The sequence below is a fragment of the Merops nubicus genome, unplaced genomic scaffold, assembly GCF_000691845.1.
Source record: "Merops nubicus isolate BGI_N331 unplaced genomic scaffold, ASM69184v1 scaffold40418, whole genome shotgun sequence".
Classification (NCBI taxonomy): domain Eukaryota; kingdom Metazoa; phylum Chordata; class Aves; order Coraciiformes; family Meropidae; genus Merops; species Merops nubicus.
In genome coordinates this window covers 11,055-16,581 of record NW_008624492.1, presented here as the reverse complement: position 1 = coordinate 16,581, position 5,527 = coordinate 11,055, and positions in this window count along the sequence as shown.

Sequence of the window (5,527 nt, the reverse complement as noted above, 5' to 3'; positions counted from 1 at the left end):
CTCCCTTTAATATATGTATTAGTCAGATTTTAAGTACATCAGCAAAGGTGATCTTAGGCACTGCTACAGCATTGATTCATATCACATACAGGAAAAGGAGTGTTTGAATGTAATTTCAGGCCTGTGTCAGAAAGGAATTGTACAAAAGAGACAAAGCTTTAAGTCATAAGCTTCCTGACCTCCAACCGTTTGTGTCTGCCAAATATACATTAGCTCAGCTTTTACTTTTAATATAAAAAAAGCTAGAGTTCTGCCAGCACCTATTCACTCAAGTCTTAAAACAACTAAGGATAAAACCGTCAAAAGAATGAACTCAGACACATCTGCAAACGATGCAGCTTCTCATGCTAGCATTAGATGCAAAGAGGAACAACCTGAGTTAACATTTTGGTATTGTAACTTGAAATAAACACGTCATTTACTAATTAAAATTAGCATGATCTTCTATGACAAATACACTTGGCTTCACCTCTTTCGACCAGTGCAAACCCACCTTTCAGGTGAACTCAACCATTTAAAGCAAATCTTGGGTACTCCAAACTGTACAGAAGAAATGTGACAGCAGGAGTCCCCCAATAGTAAAAATACCTCAAAGAAACCTTCTCTCCTTCCCAAATACCTACTATACAACATTTTGGGCAGCTAGCCAGAGCCTTTTCTCTAAATAGCTGTAGAGTGATTTAGAGATGTATTTTAATACTTTTGTAACTCTTTAAAAATAAACAGTTTGAAAGAATACGTTTACTGCACACTAGTAATAGACATCTGCGAAGTTAACAACTTTAAAATAACCTTTCAGCTTTCCTGTTATAGTCTAATAAATAATTCCTAATAGGCACTGCAATTTCCACTGTTTTATTAAAATACCTTTGAGTTATTGTATCATGTCACACAACAAAAAGTCATTACCCACAATTAAACAACTGCACTCAGCTACAATCTGGAGAAAAGATTTGTAAAATATTACTCTGAAATATCAGGGTTTTCTGAGTGTAAACATATTTCAAATATCTTAATTCCTTTTAAAATTCTGAAATCCACAAGAAAGGATAAGGAATAAACTTTAAGTCTCTACGACATGCTTCTTGAGACTCTGATCTTGTTCCACATGTAGCATTCACCCTCAGGAACATTATGAATTGTCACCCTAATCCATCAGCGACACTTTGCCCACAGAAAAGTACAATCTGCTCCATAGATAGAGAACCTATCTGTTAGAAGCACTTTATATGTTTCCCATTCTGATAGCTGCAGTAGGACAGCTCTTCTCATCACCATCCAGGTCCAGAATCATTTATTATATTTCTCAGTCTGGCTAAAGACAGAAACTAGTTGCTCTAAGTACTCTACAAGCTTGAACATTGACTCTTACAATGCAATCCTGAGTCCTTCAATTAGCACATATTACTGGTCAAGCGGAGCTAACTATTGGCACTATTTTCTTCTTTTTGCTACAAAATAATCCATTTTGTAACTTGTAAATTACATTTCTCTTCACATTCTAAACCACGTATTGCACACTGCCTGCATTACAGAAAACTGACTTTTTTCTGAGGAGCTTGCTGAGAAGAGCTTTACAGAAAACACTGTGATTTACAAAATCAATTTCTTTTGCCTCCTGTTAGTGTCTCAGGTATAGTCATTTATTGATTACCTTTTATGTGCGACTTTCATTTTATTATTACTGTCAGTGTAGGATTAAATACATATTTCAATCACTGAATTAATTTAAAATAATGATAAAAATGAGTACATACAGTTGCAATGCTACTAATATAATTTTGAATGGCAAAATAGAATAATGTTTCTCATTTGGTTAGCTTGACAAAGTATTGATATCTGAAACATTTTTATGGTGACATTTTCTTTTTTAAAGCAGGACTGAAAGTTTGCAGCATTTAAATCCGTGACTTAACACAACAGGAAGGAGATAAGTCTCTTTTTAATAATCTAAAGAATTTTATAAGCTTACTTGCAATCAGCATAAATGAAAGCTGGTATCAGCCTGTATAATTATTGCACAGCAATGCAGCACCTAAGCCCTAAAAATGACAGCTTCGTAAGTGTAACCATTCTCTGTCTTAAGTGAATAAAGTAGATAAGAACACTGAAGAATAGCTGCTTGCAGTGGATATCACTAAAAGTCATCTGTTTACAGAAGTATCCCTGTAGTGTCAAAGATGCCCAGATACAACACATTTCTTAATGAATAAATAAACGAAGGTCAACCATCGCAATTATTCACCCTTTATGGCTGTGGTTCTGCCATTAACGATGTCTTCATTATATTGACAATCTCACCTTTTAGTCGCCAGTTCAAATACAGTCCAAGAGGGTAATGACCAAAAATATTTATGCAGCTGCATGGTGAACTACACAGAGCAAGCCAGGGGGAAAGGGGAATGTTAAGGGATAGAGATCTGAGCTACAGAAATCACTGTTATAAGTGACACCTTTGTTGGCAGTTTCTGCAAGAAGAAAGACTGAGTGGGGAAAGAAAAATGAACTACCTTCCCATTTCTAGGACTAGAGTCCTGGTCTGGTAGCGGGTTGCTCTGTTCAGGCTGGACATGTAGGACTGACAATTGACTATCATTTTACAGATAGTCAAGGCATTTGGTACTACTTTTCTTCAAATAGTCTAACTGAATTTATTCTCATTTATGCTTTGTAATCTTCCTACAGCTCATACAAAAAGGTCAAGGGCATGAAGAGAATGTATTTTTAGCTATATTTTTTTTCAGGAATGATTAAAAAGCTAAATGAAGATCCAAGTCAGATTCACATAATTCTCTGTTTACTAAGTTAAAACAATACTGTATGCCTTTCTGCCTAAACATTAATGCAGTTAGAGACAATACATTCTCTTACTACCCAACCCAGAAGAGACGTGTCTAGTTATTTTTAAACTGTGCAAAAATTTAAAAAAATACAAAACTCTGTGTTTGACAATTCTCACATCAGTTTATAGACAAGACTAAGTACACTAACACACCACATTTCTTGGCAAGTCTCCTTTAATTTCCTATTGCAAAGGTGGGACGTTTGGCAAGGGGAAGAGACATCTCACACATCAGCACCCTTGGGGAATGTTTGCTCAGAAAAACACAGTTTGACCTGTCAACAGATCAAAGCAGTTTACTTCATCAGGTCATAAGTGTTATCAACCACTGCAAGTTTGTGCCTCCATTTCATTATTTAGGAGACTGAAATTAAGGAAACAGATGATGAGAAAAAGAGCTGACAATTTCTCCGACTACATGGGTTTATTATAAAGCTGTAATTTTCATGACTTTTCATATAAGAATACTATAGGCAGTTCTTATCTATGTAATCCTTTCAAGAAATCTGACAAGCAAATTTATCAATTTCTAATAGAATTTCAAATAGTGCAGACACCTCACTGTCTTCAATCACATCTCGTTTCGTGGCTGTATATGTGGAGAAAAGTCTTGTTTGTCTGGGTCCTAATGGATAACATGATGTACATTCCCATGGCAATATAAAATGAACAACAATAAAAATGATAATTTACTTGCTGTCAAGTGCTGATACTGTAGGTGTGAAAAAAGCAAGTAAAGCTGCAGGGACTAGGTTTTGATCTGGTATTATATTTATATATTCTTAGTTGAGATCTAATTGCACTTAATCTGCTCAATAAAATTATCTTCACTGTTATTAGTACCTCAGACTTGTGTTATTATATAATCCTAACCTATTTTTTAAACAGACATTTTAATCTGCTGCTTAAGTGTTCATTAAAGCAAAGCCACTACTACGCAGAATACGTTCCACTCTATTTGCAAGTGGGAAGCTTGGAGAAGCCCGGGTATTTGGACATTAATTCTTTGAAACTACTACCAAATGCTAGTATTGCCTTTCTTAATTTTGTTCATGACCTCACCACAACAAACACCACCAAAACTTAATCCTTAATACTAGACATATTTATCTGAAACAAAGATTCTTTTAAAAGTGCAGTCATTTGTAAATACAATGTGGTATTATCCAGTCAAACGCAGCATATGTGTTCATATATAACAGCTTTACATTGGTCCTTTCTTTCTTGTTTTATTTCTAAATCTGAATATATAATCTTCATGCCAACTAACCTAAATGTGTGAATTATTTCCCATTTTGAGAATCCCAAGATGCTCAATTATCCAATACAACTGTCAGTCATCAACTGTACTTAATTGTCTGTATGTTTCAAGTCCATTGCATGTTTATTTATATCACTTGCATGACACACTAGATTCATTATGAGACTAGAATAAGATTAGATACGTCACAGTCTAATGCTTAGTGGCATGACAGGAACCATGTTTGCTTTTTTTAATCCTAATTTCTAAAGGAAATCTAAGTAAATTGAATATTAGCCTCCCCTACATTCTCCATATCCCTGCAGCTCCCAACAATTTTTTAAACTATAGGGCATACTCAAATTTGACAGAGGAATTAAAATGAAGCTATTACAAATTCTATGAAAAACTGCAGGCTTTAGACCCAAGTGGGCCTGCCTGTGGAGGACAAGGCAGGCACCTCTCTGGCTCAGAGCCATTCCAAGAGGGAGCACCTGCCCACCTGCCTGCTCGTACCATCCTTCAGCACGTGTGTAACACCGAGCCAGCCACAGCACGTGCTGCCTCACTGAGACAGGAGATGCAGGACAGAGCTAAGGACTAGAGAAGAGACAGTGGAGTACATGTGGGGAGAGCACAGCACAGGGAGAGAAAACAGGAGCTCTGTCTGTGCAGGGTGGGGGCATGCCTGAGATGGAGGACTCTGGTAGGAAATCAGGCTTTATTAGTTCCATTACTCAGGAACAATTCCTTTTATTAGACCACATTTCAAACTCCTTACAGGGAGGGTAGGAGATGAATTTGTAGAATGCTGAAAAAAGAGAAGAGTTTAAGGGACGCTTTCAAGGAACAGAGAAGGTCTTGCCTCACCAGAAGTACTGGACAAAGGAGGACAGGGAGGCTCTGGAGGAATGGAGAAAGGGAAGACAGGGTGGGAGGCAGAGGCAGCCTGCATAACAAAGACATCAGATAAGAAAGCAATGACAAGCCTGACATAAAAAGAAAAGGCAAGAACTGTAGTCAGATTTCTGAGGAGCAGCTGAGGTGGAAAGCAGAGCCACTCCATCCTGAGGCAACAAAGAAATCACCGAAGTCCAGCAGCTGGATGGGAATTGTTGGAGCAGTTACAGTTCAGAGAGCAAAATGGACAATGAAAGGGACGGCAGCATATGGAAAAGGCACATCAAGGAAGGAACTGAGTTGTGGTTATTGGCTCTAGGAAGAGAGTGGTTAGCACTAGGCTGACTGTCAGGGTTAAACATAAGAAACATCAGCAGTGGGCTGGAGGCTGTGGGACTGGGCAGCAGAGAGGATCAGGGCACTGCCTCTGCAGAGTAGGAACCAGGAAATAGCAAGTTCTGGTTTTGCTTAACTGAGTTTTAGTACTGAATTTAGGGTGCAGAATTTTAAAGGAAGAGAGTGGAAGCTTTTAACACTCCTGAACA